Source organism: Dermacentor andersoni, chromosome 1 (genome assembly GCF_023375885.2).
Source record: "Dermacentor andersoni chromosome 1, qqDerAnde1_hic_scaffold, whole genome shotgun sequence".
Classification (NCBI taxonomy): Eukaryota; Metazoa; Arthropoda; class Arachnida; order Ixodida; family Ixodidae; genus Dermacentor; species Dermacentor andersoni.
The window spans coordinates 163078545-163093474 of record NC_092814.1 but is presented as its reverse complement, the minus strand read 5'-3'; the positions used below and the strand labels follow the sequence as shown (position 1 = coordinate 163093474).

The window sequence follows — 14930 nt, the reverse complement described above, 5'->3', positions numbered from 1 at the left end:
GCGGCCCGGTAAATCCTCGCACCGACGGAGGCGAAATGTTAAAAAAAAGAGAAAAGAAAAACGCTCGTGTGTTTTGATTTGTGTGCACGTCAAAGAAACCCAGGTGGTCAAAATTAATCCGGAGTCTCCCATTACGGCGTGCCTCGTAATCGGAGCGTGGTTTTAGCAAACTCCAGAATTCTATTTTTTTAATCGTTTTCCACGAAATATGCAAAAGCGAAAACGTCATTCGTTGCTCTTTTTGCTGATGCTGTTCTGCTGGTGACGTTATGTTTAACACGCAAACGCTTAAGCCTTTGTGGCGTGCACGCACTAAACGATTGTTGTGGTTCTGGACATGGCGGAGCTTTTCGACGGCGTCGTGTATGCGGCGTCTGAACGTACACGCTGACGGCACTCCATTGGACCGCGTGAAGTCGCGCGCCAAATTGTGCGGCGCGAACGATTCCAGCTCATATGGTTTGCATAGAGGAACTTTTTACTTGTGTTGCTCGTTCATGCAGGATATCGCTTTTCGAGCGTTTTCATTTGTTCCATTGTATCCAATCTGCTGCTGTTAATCTCTTTTTTTTTTCTTTTTCGTAGAACCAACGTGAAATAAATCTTGCAATGTTTTAGGCGGTCGTCCTTATAAGCGACATCTCATTTTGTGCTGTGTGTTTAAGAATAGATTAGAATAGGTTCTGCTTAGGTGTTGCCTTTATGAGTAGGCCATACTAAACGTTGCCATAATTACTTGACATTATTGATACAGCCTACCATATTCCCATCATGTTGGTCTCAAAGTATTACATTAACGATGGTCGCCGGGCTCTATGCGGTAGACATTTAGCTCATTTAGTTTCTAAAAAAATGTAAAGGAAACTGAGTCTTACAATTAAACTTCTTGCAGGTTAGATATGGCGCTGTAGGTCACTATGTTCAGACTGTATTCATAGCTGATATGAACGGCGAGTTAACCCCTGGTAAAAAGGTGAAAAAACTTGTAGCTTAGACAGCATGTTCTTTTCCATATATGCACACTTCCATTTCTCTCCTCTTAGTGGCAGCGACCACGTGTTTCAATGCTGTTGACAATATATGTGGCTTCCTCTAAACCTTTTCGATTTGTTTTGCCCACAGAAAGCATGTTCACTGGCTTGGATGATGCCTTCGCGTTGGGAATATGATTGGAGCATTAAATAAGAAAAAAAGAAAGGTCAGCTTGAATTCATTGTTCTTTTTATTGACTCAAGTGCAGAAAATCACAACCTGGTGTCATTCTGGGAATTCATTCAAAGTGGACACGCCTTGCAAACTCACCGGTTACATTTCGTGAACTGCAATGTGTGCTGTAAAGTAATTAAGAAGTTAATTAGTGAACGTTCGTTAATTGTTTGAATATGTGTTTCCATTTCTCGTGCTAGTAATGTCCGCCTCTTCGAATAATCCAGCTCAAGGACACGAATTTATGCTATCTGCCACAGACGATTTTTTACAAATTTCATAAGACTTAAAGATGGTCAGCCTGCATACAAAAAGGCCCAAGCAGACTCTGACTTCCTTGCGTGCTCAGTACCAACGGGCGTTATTTGATGGCGCGCTCAAGCCGCTTGCGTCCAGTTTCTGAAACTCGCTTTAGGTGCTCAACTTTCTACTGCGAACTGATGCAGCACGTAGTTCCAACAGAATAATTTGAATTTCAATATAGAATACCGGGCCATGAAGAATTCCGCCGACGGTATCCGACAATTTTCACCAATCTCGAGCAAACAACTGGTATTTTTTTAATTATTATTTTACGTGCAGTATGGTCTCAGTATTCGGGTGCTATTTTGGCGTTCCACACATTCATACCTTCCATACTGGTTAACAAAATTTCAACACTGAAGTGAAATATGTCGGCGACGATGTGACCCCTTATTATTGCGTTACCGCAGTAGCATATTCACGTCATAATTTGTGTGTCTGTAGATTTATTCTAATCATACATACATACTTACATACATACATACAGACATACGTACGTAGTTACATAGCTGACCTAGGTTGTTATGCGATTATGTTTCAATAGGATATTGTTGTTTTTGCACATTTCTGATCCCACTAAGCAGTAGTTTGAATAATGTGCGAAAGTACGAGGGACGCTCTGAAAGTAAGTTTCGTCTTTTGTTTTCACACGGAAACTTTATTGCCCCCCCCCCCCCCAAAAAAAAAAAAGAAGATACACCATGGCGTCATGAACTATACACGTTGCACTATTTTTCCACATAGACGCCACCGACATTGAGACATTTGTCGTAGCGTGCAGTCAATTTGAAGAAACCACTCTGGTAAAGCTCGGTGTCCTGCAATGCAAGGCCTGAGATTTGACCTCTTCACAATACGCGATCTGTAGGCGTTCGTGGATGGCGGACACGCTAGTCCCACGTGCCCATTCATACCGGACAACAGCACGCACTTGCATGGGAGGCCTCGTTGTCAGCACACGTATGTCTGTCATCGTGATTTGTACTCGAATAACCTCGAGCACGCCGGTCTGCTGCTACTCTCTCTACTTCGGAGCTGTGCGCATGCGTCATTCCTCCTCTGCTGACGTTCCTTGCGTCGTTGAACCAGCAACGAGCGTGGATTCTTATGGCCATTGTCTGTTTGACCTAGTGTACAATCTCCTCGTTCATAAAAAAAAAAAAAGAAAGACGAAATACTTTCGGAACGTCTCTCGTAGTTTAGTACGAAAAGTATGATTTCTTCTTTTGACACATAAAATGCACCATTCACCTCGACTCACCGTGAAATTATAGGATGCGCAGCTACAAGAAACTGCTCGAAATATGCAGTTTTCTTTTTTAAATGAAAAAAAAAAAAATAGACTGCCGTAAGGTCCAATTTTATTTCTTGATCTAGGTAACTCGAAGAGGCGGACATTATTTTCGCCAGAAATCGAAATGTATGTATAATTGACTAATAACAATCTTTTTTAACCGATTACTTCCTTTAGGGCACATGTTGCAATTTGCTAATTGGAGACGGCGAGTTCGCAAGGTACATGCAATTAGAAGGAATTCTGAGGCAAAATGGCAAGCGTGTATATACACGCACACGCAGGGCCAGCACTGGTCTTATGTGTGTACGTGTATCTTTGTCCTCGTCTTTTCGCGCTCTTCAAACGTTCCTTGATATCTGATCGGCATCAAATCGTCAATCGCAACAAGAAGTGATTACTTCAATTGATTAACTTTTATCATACCAGCTGCATATCTACTGTGATTTCTCACGCAGTTACTGTCCGCCTCCTCGAGGAAACTACTTCGGGCATTAAAACTGCGTTATCTGCCACAAGCGATGTTTACAATTTTGTTGAGATTAAAGAAAGACCTGGTAACCAGGGTGCTCCTCTTTTAATCGTGTTTTGAACAGATTGTTTCAAAATTGCATGAGGCATAAACTGCATCTGGAGCTGTTCGGGTGGATTACCTGAAGAGGGGAGCATTACGTGGACGACATATCGTGACGTAGATTTAGCTTACTCACTTATAAACTTTCCAACTATGTGCATTTTAGGGCACATGTTACAATTACGAAACTAAAGCGGGGTAGTAGTGGATGCATGTCTGCCTTAAACTAGCAACACTTTCGACATATCCATCTTCAAAACTTCTTGAAAAAACGTGTTCCAGTTAAGATCACCCGAACGGCTAGAAAGACGCCTTTGGGAAAAATTAACGGAAACGTCCATGTATTATAATGTAGCACGTCCTGAGCACGGTATATCTGGAAACGGGTGCTAGTATTAAGATTGCTGCTATGTAAACGTCAGCTCACCAGTTCTCCGCTTCAGTTCCGCAGTTACATGTGCCCTAAAATAAATAAAAGCAAATCAATTAGTGAATCTTTTAATGTTCTATAGCTGGACATTGCGACTTGTCGTGTAGGTAATTTTCGACTCTACTACGTGGCAGTTTGGGCGAGTTGTTATGTCATGACTTTTTTAGGCTTGTAGCGCAGCTCAGAACGAGCAAAAAAGGAAAGTGGAATGGGTATGAAAAGGAACGGAGAACATGGTGAGCGCCTCACCCTGTTTGTTCTCCGTTCCTGTTCATTACCCCTTCCACCTTCCTTTTTTTTTTGCTCGTTCTGAGCTGCGCTACCAGCCTAAAAAAAAAAAAAAAAAACTCCGACTCTACTAGAAGTACACCCGAAAAGGCGGAACAATTTTGTCTGTCACAGGCTACTAAAATTCAATTGTAAATTAAAAAAAAAAATAAATAAATAAGAAAAATAATAAAAGCAGGTGGTATATGTAACAAGCAGCCACAGCTAAATCTGAACAGGAGCATGCACTCGCTAAAACCTTATCCGATGGCATTGAGCACCCAACAGTTGTGCGAGCTGCATTTAAACGAGTGCCTGCGTGATATTTTCGACTTGATTTTGGGTTAAATGGCGCTCGAGACGCTCTAAACCATAGAAAATGTCACTGAAAAGCGTGAGAGCGCGCTAAATGACTTGCTAAATAAATATCTGTTACTGCGAACGCGTTTCGGTACCAAGGTGGCCAACGCGACTGGCCTCCGTTTCTGCGATCGCCGCCACACGCGAGCGCAGCGCAAGCAAACGCGCGCGGCACGACGTCGCGACAACGTCGCCAAGTCCGGCATTTCGAAACGCACTCGCTGAGCGCCGTCCTTTTACTTCTGTGTGTCAGTAGTGCTTTAATTCATGCAAACTTCAAGTGATCGATTCGGTATGAAGCTCCCTCTCGCGCATTCATTGTAGCAAATTTGAATTGATTTCCCTTTTGTGCGACGTAAACACTACAGACGTGGTGCAGGTATGCGATGACTCTACAGTGTTCTTTACTTTCTAAATTAATAAAATGTAGTGGCATTGTTATTCACAATACGCTTGCAAAATGTACCCCTAGTATATTCCAATATCTTTTGGAGTAAATCAAATATCGACGTATGCATCACTCACTGACATTCACAGCAGACCACGCACATACACACCCGAGATGTGTCCTGCATGAATCGTGATCGATTGATGTTACTTACCGAAATAACTGCTATCTAGCATATATGTACAGGACAGCTTTCCATTGGATGTTTCGTGCAAGTTTGGCTACTTGCTATTGAATGTCCACACATTTCACGAATAGCCCGACTAAATAAATGTGCATACGTGCCGGGTGGCCGGCAGGATGTCCTGGCCCACCATCTATGGTGGATGCTCCTAACAAAAGCATCCAGTCGACATCGTAATTCTGCTGGTGTGGCGGGGGGGCGGCGAGCACGTCCAAGGACACTGCGCGGTGATATACCTTGTGCTCACGACGATGAACGGAGGCAGGGGAAACAGTTTAAAATTGCGGGTCAGGTGTTAAGGAGTGTCATCGTGCGGAGGGAATACAGCCGTGCCGGCTCAGTGAATAACATCAGGACGCCACGGTGTTGCAGTTTCTGCTCGTTCACTTCACAATGCACACGGCATTTTGTGCTCCGCGCGCCGACAGCTAAGGAACCTTTCGTTCCACACATGAACAAGCAAAGCGCGCATGCAAAGACTATTCGTGTTCCGACGGAAGTCTCACGGTGTCGCAGGCATGCAAACGGGATGGTTGGGCCTCTTGCTATGTGTCAGAGCAGGTAGTTAATGTAAGGATTTTCTTATATTCATTTCGTGTCGTCCATCGTTTACGGCCCTCGTGATACTGTAAGTAACGAGCCGTTCGACACTGACGAAGGGCGAAAAGAATTGGAATAGAATCGTTACATTATCCCGGCCCTGGACTCGCGAAATAAAAACAAAGGTGTAACTCATCCTATTGCGAACTCCGTATTTGTAAACTCGCGCGCAAATTATCGGCACGGCCAAGCACTAGAAAGCGGGCAAAGTTGGTTCATGGAGAGCCTCCGGCTTAGGGTCGCTGTCTTTGCCCGCCGTCGATCTCCGGTGTCTCGCTTTGTACAGGCTTCTTACTTTGACCTCGTACAGAAGCCTGTGCGACGGGGCTCGTTAATCCGAACGCGGGAATGCCATATCACGTTTTGTTGCCGTAGTACTGGCCCCGAACTTTGTAACCGCCGAGCTCTTCATTGCTGACGGCGGTCAAGGCCTGTGGGTCGTGTGCAGTGTAGCAGCTCCGCGGCCTGAGCGGGTCGCTCTCTCGAGGGCACCCCCCCTGCAGCAGCCATCTTTGCGCCGCCGTCTCTTCTTGGGGGCTGCGCTGGCGGCGGGGGTGGCCGTCGCCCCGCGGATGCCATCTGTCTATGGCACCCCTCCGGGGGCGACCCCCGCGGCGACCCCCGGCTTCTCCTCCGTCACCCTCACCCTCCAACTCCCGCAAACTGCGCGGCAGCAGAGCCCGGCCGCTTCCGCGCCTCTTTGGATTGCCAATCGGCTCATCGGCGAGGGCCAGGCGGGACGCGGTGGCCGCTTCCGGCTTCGCTTGACGCGTCCACATCCGGCCACGCCGCTCCTCCCGCGCCGCGCGCTTTTGCAGCCCTTCCCCCGTAGAGTCCCGCCACACGTCTCTCGTGCGACGCAGCCGCTGGTAGCCACCCCCCCCCCCCCTCCCCACAACCACACTCCCACTGCTCACCCTGCGTAAAGTAACGAGTTGCGACACCCTTTCCAGGTTTTCGTATATTCGCAGTGCAGGCACCGCCATGTCGCTCACCGCCGCTTTCGCATAGTTTATTTCGCACAAGTACTCGGGGCATCGGCGCTGGCACAGTTCTTCGTAGGGGCACCCGACGCCATGGTTCCGTCGGAGGACAGCCACGATACAACTGGAAAGCAAATGAAAACACATTACAATAACAATTTGGGGGTTATGTCTTGATTCACGCAAACGATTTCTTTGGAAGACATGTGCTAGTTCGCTTGCTGTGGTTGGTGATCAGCAAAGCTCGAAGTTTGTGAACACATCTTTCGCAGGCAGTGAAGTGTTTTGACGCGACGCTTACATAAAAGCTCAAATTCCGAGAACTGGTACTTGAAAATTCCTCAGCCGACGCACAGTTGGGCGCTATTAGGGTGCAGGCAACGAGTGTACCACTGCACCTTCAGCGCTTGAAAGCAACTGTGTCGAACATTGCAAAAGTATCTGCCTGTCTAACGAGCGATATGCAGACAAGAGCAGAGCACATAATTCCTGGTAGGATACTGTCAGAACCGATGGATTACACAACAAAGATTAGGATGCCCTAAGAACGTTCTACCATTATTGCCTCAAATTGATGATTCATGGCAGAAGCGTGAGTGAATCACATAGCGAGGGAGTCGGTGGTATAACCAGCATTTTATTTCTGGGGATGGGAGATTAGGGAGATGGGAGGAGTGTTCTAGCACGTTATCTACATGCAATACAAACTAAATGTAGACCCTGCCACCTCTCCCCATACATCCGCAGAAAAAAAAAAAAAAAATCTTAGGGCCGTTTCACTTCGACAGCGATGGACAAAGCTTCATGAGTGACTGGATCGACAGGTATGCACAGGCGCTCCGAGAGGAAGGACATACGAGAGCTGTTGTCGGTGCCGCCGCTACACCAGGCTAGTGTTTCGCCTTGCCGCTCACTCGTCGCGCCACCACGATCGCTTTCCCGGTGCGTCTCGCTCGCAAGCGGATGACGGCGGTGGCTATGCGACTCGGTATTTCAGGCCGCACAAAGCCCGCCTGTCGCGCAACGACCGACGCGGCCGCTTCCCATGATGGTCGAGCACGGTGTTGGTGCCGTTTCGCCCGCCACGGTTGGAGACCTGGCGCTCATAATTTGTACGCAAGCGATTCGCGTTATATCGCTGTTATGTTTGATTGATGTGGAGTGTGAAACAGTGTTGGCGTGTTTCCCTTTGCTTATGAGAGAAAGAGGGAAAATAGTCACTGGCGCGGCCGTGAGACTGGTTCATGCAGGGCCAGCTGCAGCGTCCTGGAGCACGCGCCGTAGTCGTTGCGCTCAGCCGTTCTTGCATTCCAGCACAATGATGCGATCGCGGCGGTACACTGAGCTACATTCATATGCCATGTTTCTGGAATATTTGTTTTTTATTTCCTCCTATTCACCACGCTTCATTGGCACAGCGCAACTTGATGAAATGTTGATGATGATGAATAGCCACGTGTTGTGTATATATATATATATATATATATATATATATATATATATATATATATATATAAGAGAGAGAGAGAGAGAGAGAGAGCGTCTAACAGCACATCTGCAGCATTCGATAGCTTCGTAACGTCTAATCCACTACATCACTGTCACTTCTGTACATGCATGTGCCGCGACTCACTCGGTATGCCAAAAGCATGTAGGCGGAGGCTGGTCGATATGAGTACGCTCATGCTCCGGCCACAACTGTTCATGTTTTTTTGGTCTGCACGCAATTATAAAAATAACTTTTTTTTCTGTAAGTATACGCTTTTGTTAAAACAAGCAATTCCCAGTAGTGGTTCAGAAAGTTTGATGCTGGAAATTCTCCCTTTCTCTCTCTCTGGTGTGTGTGTTCTTTTTCAGAAAGATAGCTAGAACATAGGCAAAATAAGAACAAGAGCTTGGTGGCGCTATCCATTGAATGATATTCGCCTCCGACTACTAGCCAGCAGCCCTGTAGCTGTTCTATTGTTCGGTACACCACATTTGAAGTCTCAAGTTCTCGGAGACAATCGTTACGTTCATTGACTGTCCTGGTGTATCGCTAATTTGGTCTTCACTGCATGTCCTGACTTTCCCTGTACAATATTTGTGCAGGCCGACTGCAGTTCACCGCCTGTATAGGCGCTCAGCTGTATGTTACATTAGGCGGTGCTATACCGTTTCTCTGTGCAACGCGCCCACACACATTTTTCTCTCATTCTCTCTGATCTCGTGTTCTCGCGCTGACACGGACTTGCACCCTTTGAAAGCCGCCGCTGCCAAGTGAGACGCAACAGGAGCCATATACACTAGATGGCAGAGTGACGTAGAACGTGCTTTTACCGTGAGCTGGCCTTCAGCAAATCCGCGCAGCGCTCGTATGGCCTGCTTAGACCAGTCACGGGTCGTATGTCGCAGCATGGAAATCCCGAGTCGCACCTGATAACTGCTATAACGTCGTAGCTCCTGCCCCACGGCTTTGCACTTCGCAAGCTGAACTATTCTGGCTGCGTGTGTTACCCTCGAGCGCTCGCCCTTGTTACCGCCAGTGTTGGCGTTGGGAATCCGATGGATGGTTGGATTTCGTGAGTATCCCCTTTGGAAAAGCGTGGTGGCTATAGTTTTATTTATTTTTTTTTGTCTTCCCGCTTCACTTATTCTCTGCCTCTCTCTTTTATTATGTTCGTACTAACAAATCATGGAATCTTGTAAAGTATCTTGTTACCGTAAATAGTATATGTTCCTTTCATTCTGCGTGTTCCCTGCATTTACGCCTCCAATGCTCCAGCCGTATTTTACGGTCTTTTATTCCCTATCATCGCAGATTCATCAACCGTTCTCCTCTATTATCCTTAAAGCGCATGGTCGCGAGCAAGGTAACTACGTCTTCATTCACCTATGAATGGATACTGCGATATCCTATCAAAATATGCTGAATTGTTTCTGCGTTATTTCCACACACACGCTACACACACTCGTCGCCGACAAATTTCCTGGAGTATGCTTTATCTTTTTTTTCATTCTTTGCTGTGCCACTGTGCACGCCGTTAGCGTAATACGTGCTTCCTAGTTCCCATGCCTCCGTAGCGTTTGCATTATTTTCTCCATTGCCGTTCAACGTTTTTATTTTCTTCTTTTTTCCCTTTCTGTACAAGTAACTAAATACCCTAGCAGTCAATCTATTTTCGTTGATATTCATCAGTCGGCTTTTGAAGCACATTTTTCTGAGCCTCCCGGACGACCACCCCACGTCTCCCTATAGCATGTGCTATTAGGGGCCACTATTCGCAATAGCCTATAGTAACTCAGAAATTTTTTCCCCATTACTAAATAATTCAGTTTAATTACCCAACTTTTTAATTATTGGCTGAGGACCCCAAGTATGATAGGCAGATTTTGTAGAGCGCCTTCAGAAACCACCGATCGACTTGTTTTCTTTACGATACGTCTCACGTAGTCCTTCTTTCTGGGTTGCAAAGAAAGCCCGCGATATACGAAAAAAACCACGTGACTGAGCATTTGCACAGTGGTATTGTGCTGCTCTCAAGCGTGCGTTCGGTGAACAAGGTCGGCTACATCGTGACTGGCGACGAGGAAGCGGCAGGGCGTTCTTTATCTCACCGGCAGCGCTCGGCCATCAGCATGCATTCTCGCCGCCATTCGACGGGAGCCGACCTTGTTCACCGAACGAACGCTTGAGAGCAGCACGATACCACTGCGCAAGCGCCCCATCACGTGGCTTTTTTTTTTTTTTTTTTTCATATTTCGCGGGCGTTCTTTGCAACCCGGAAAAAAGGACTCTACGTGAGACGTATCGTAAAGGAAACAACTCGATCGGTGGTTTCTGAAGGTGCTCTACAAATCTGCGTATCATACTGGGGGTCCCCAGCCAATAATGAAAAAGTTGGGTAATTAAACTTAAATAATTAGTTATGGGGAGAACCAAAAAAGTCTGAGTTACTATAGGCTATTGCGAATAGTCTGCGCTCGGTTCAATTTTGCTTCCGACGCGCCTTTCATTTTTAAATTCTTGGCTCAACTTGTGTGGGACACCCTGTATATCATACGGCGTCTTATTATTGCTCGTTATGTTTCACATAGTCCTATTTCTTAACTTTTCTTTCAATAAGGCTCCACAATGTTTTCTTCTTTGTTTACCGCTTCTACGCATTAACATCGTACAAAATGTCATAGGATAGCATTCTTTGGTACAACGTATCATACTTTCGAACGAATTGCATTCATATCAATGTTTCAAAGTTTGAAGCTCAGCTTGCTGCAGAAAAATCCGTATCCAGCATCTGACCTTCTCAGTGTTTCTTCGTACCTTCGCTCGTGCGTCTCGCTTTTGATTGGCAGCATCATACGCGCGCTGCTTCAAATAATCGGGCGGCCGCATGACAGCGAACAGCTGCACATGTTACATGGAGGTAACGAATTAAGGGACGCTTTTCAGCCGTCTTTTGTTTTTTTGCCCCGCATCCTGTGCGTATCTGGACACGTGGTATACCTGCGCATAGGAAAGCTGCGCTGGCACCTTCGCTGCGCTCTCGTTATAGATCGCCGCCTTGCGATGTGTTTCAGAATTAGGCACTACGGCGCTCGAACAGTTCCCGATTCCTAGCAATATGTAATGTATGTATATCTTGTTGCGAAGTTTACTAAAGGTTAACCGCTCTGAATTACATCTGCACAGATCCAAGTGAGTGGCTTCAGTTTCGCACAGGAAAGTAAGTGCTCCCTTTTTGTTACGGGAGTTTGGTAAAGTTTTATTTCGCTACCCATCAGTGTATCTTGAGGAGGTGTCCAGTAGCTGTGGGCATCTTGTGCTAACGCCAACTTCGGGATATCCGTCCCCAAAGTGTGCGATACACTATAGTGTTACACGTAACGCTTGTTACTTTCTCCAAAAGCCTTCGTCACGCGCTAGGCGACGGCGCACTGTCAGACGGCGGCACATCTTACGGACGGATGTGGTGGAGCTGACGATAAACGCCACGGATTGACACTCAGTAAATGTACACTCCTTCAGCACCGAACTACAACACCTAATTCCTAACTTGCAGCATCTTTAAACATACAGACCTGAAAGTTACGAATGAAAAGCTTTTGTAAATTATGTCTTTATCAGCCCCGACGCCGGCCCTTCGTCATGAATAATGAAATTTAAAAATATGGCCATCTTACATATGGTCTGCACTGGTCTACCGCAAATTCGTTCATCTATAGGCTAAAACAGCTGCCATGTTCTGTCTCGTGAAACTCATTCCTGCTATTCCACGCCGCGTTAGCAGGGTGCGCGCGCTGCCGGCTGCGCACCCTCACGTACAGAGGTGGTTCGAGCGGCGCTCGATCCGCCTATACGCCATCGCAGTATCGGCCGGTCTTCAGTGGTACATAAGGGAAAAAAATAGAATAGAGCGAAATGAATGCTTACATTACGTATACGGTATAACGACTGTGGTAAATAAAACGAGAAGTCCCCAATAAATTGCTGTATAGTGTTCTTGTGTATCCTTTAAAATTATGGGGTATTACGTGCCAAAACCACTTTCTGATTATGAGGCACGCCGTAGTGGAGGACTCCGAAAATTTCGACCACCTGGGGATCTTTAACGTGCTCCTAAATCTAAGTACACGGGTGTTTTCGCATTTCGCCTCCATCCAAATGCGGCCATGGCCGGGATTCGATCCCGCGACCTCGTGCTCAGCGGCCCACACCATAGCCACTGAGCAACCACGGGGGGTTGTTCTTGCGTATGCTAACCCTGTAGGGGTCACTACTGTTAGATCGCTGCAGCCGAAAAAGCCAGCTGGTGAAAATATGTTAAACTCGTAGTTGTACGCACAGAATATTGGCTTTACCGTTCCAGTGTTTCGTCATTAAAACCCGAGCATTGGATGCTCCGTCTCCCGCGCTTACTTTCTCGTAGACGAGTTTCTTGCCCGTTACTTATGCTCGACGTTGATTTCCTTCCCCCACCCACCACACATTTGTTTTCTTAAAAACGGTATACCCGAATCTGTGAGAAATTAGCACATCGCAATAAGTGTGCTAATTTCCCCACAGCATCGCGTGCAGATTAATATAGAACAGAGAAATGTTTAAATCGTAATGAGAAGTGAAATGGTCTGTGTTACGTACACCATCTACTGCACCCTCCAGCTTTGATTTTTAACCGAGGCTTGAGTCAGTCGCTCAGGCATCGCCGCTGCCCGCGCTCCACTTAAAGCGCGCCATCGCTCTGCCTTAAACAAAATGGTCTGTACGTGCTCCTTCTAGCGTGGTTTGCTTAGACACGGAAAACCATTTCAGTCTACTGGACTTATTTCCCCGAATCGGGGGGTTTGCGTAATGCGCTTATTGTGAATGTCTAATCGCTTGGCGACGGTCAAGTGGATACCTGGCGTGTATAGTCTGGTCCCTTGCTTTCACTTCAAGTACTCCAGTCATCCATAATTCACCTTAGTTCCCTGTGGCCGCCAGAAAGGTCGAACGTGGTGCACGGGAAGGATGTGGCGCACGCGCGAAAGAGAAAACTCGCCGGCGATGCTTGCTTGGCTCGGAGGCCCAGGGCTGCGTCTCTTGGGGGAACGCGAGTGCATTTTCGTCCGCTGCGGTTTGAGAGCCTCCGGCAGGGCACGAATTCTGCACGGTCGCGGCTTTGCACTGCGCGCGCCATGGAACCTCGTTGCCGCGTGTGACACTGCGGACTCGATTCCGTATATCGCGCGCGCAGTAATCAGGTCTTGCAAACACGGTATCCGCGCACAAAGTTATGGCTTTATGCGCCAAGCGGTAACGCTCGTGCACTTAGCAGAACAAGCTGGAATTGAATAATCATACGGTTGCACTGCTGGGACCCCTGAAATCGTCAGCACGATGACGGACGAACCATGTGTTTACTAGAAATAGCGGCGCTTTGGCCCGGTCGGAGTAAAGGGTGTTGGGGAAGACAAGGGGGTCGAGTCAGAGGAATGCTGCTTGGTAATGCTTCCAAGGCCAACTGAGCTTGGTGTTATGGTTAGAGGGCAATTGAGGATATACGCATGGCATAAGACTGGTAAGGAATATATGGACCTAACCGGTCACCCGAGTTTATTTAACTGCCTACAAATACCTAATCGCTTTGAGGGCATCGAGGGGCTACCCGACGAATATAATCTCGCTTGGGACGTCGTTCATGTTTCAGTTTGGTCTGCTAGCTGTGCTTCTGCTGAACGCGAGGTTGCGGGTCGAAGCTATTCTAGAGTCCTGCACCGTGACCTTTTTCACAGCCGTTTTCTTTGGTGGATAGAGTAAGAGAAAAAAAGGTTGCGAACTATACAGGTGTCGCTGATGTTGATTATGAGAGTGAAGAGCGCGAAAGAACAGGGAACGTGTTCTCGACGTCCCTAGTTCTTTTAGCGGTGCTTAGTTTCAATTATTAACAGAAGCGGACAGGATGACCTTACTATTTCCTTATTTCATAGAAGAAAAGCTGACGGTTACGAAACGCATTGCAATATGTCAATTTCATTCGATTGTCTGACTGTTAGCTCCAGAGAAAAACTACCGCGGTTCTTTATGACGATGCAAAATGTAATGTACCCTATCGTGAACGATAGAGAACGTATCCGTCAGGCGACTTATCGCGCACGTGGAAGCGAGGCTCCCGCCTTTCTACATGTCTCGGGAACTAGATAGTCTGAGCGAGCTCAGCGCAAGCTGCTATGCGCATATGTAATGACAGCTTGGCCTGAAATATGCACTTCATTGCAAGCGACGCTACTGACGCAAGCCAGACTTCGAGAAGTGAACAAGCGCGTGCCCATGTTTTGTTTCTTTAAATTTTTTTCTGGCTTGCGCCCGTGTCTGAGGAAAACAACACATCAACTACTTGCATGACAAGTTCTTATATATAGATCAGCATCGCTTTTCAGGTTATTGGTGCTTAGACTGCTCCATTGATGCTGTGCTGGCGTCCCAAGAACTGCGGCGATTTGATTGCTGCGGTACCGCGTAAGGACAGTCGAGTGGCGGGTGATGATCATCCGATACAAACGTATAAGTTCAAAGGAGTAGCGTGTGGTGTACCTTGTACAGAGTGCTCTTTCCATGCGCTCAAGTAGAGCCGCTGCTCCGCATGATAAGGGCGGCCTGAACGGGGCAGGTTGGATTTGGCGCATACATACGTGCTTCAAATGGTCAGTCAGTGCGCTTGTCAGAATCACACGAAAAGGGTCCCAAAGGAGAGCGACACACGAGAGTGCGCTACATTCTTGTGTCGTCCTTTTCGTGTAGGCATTGTTTGTGGTGTGTGCG

The 14930-nt window shown here is 47.0% G+C and overlaps 1 protein-coding gene and 1 long non-coding RNA gene across 6 annotated transcripts in view; one reads left to right on the top strand and one right to left on the bottom strand.

The window, feature by feature from the left end:
* Nucleotides 1–14930, top strand: part of LOC126547350 (serine/threonine-protein phosphatase 4 regulatory subunit 1-like) — a 210864-nt gene that overhangs the window by 48547 nt on the left and 147387 nt on the right. The window lies entirely within an intron of this gene.
* Nucleotides 1205–14930, bottom strand: part of LOC126547357 (uncharacterized) — a 28628-nt gene continuing 14902 nt past the window's right edge. The window contains exons 2-4 of one of the 2 annotated variants that reach the window (XR_008608968.2): nt 6584–6773; nt 3805–3839; nt 1205–2648 (exon numbers count right to left, since the gene is read on the bottom strand). This is a non-coding gene — a long non-coding RNA (uncharacterized lncRNA). The remainder of the gene's footprint in view (nt 2649–3804; nt 3840–6583; nt 6774–14930) is intronic. The other variant, XR_008608967.2, reaches the window with a different exon arrangement.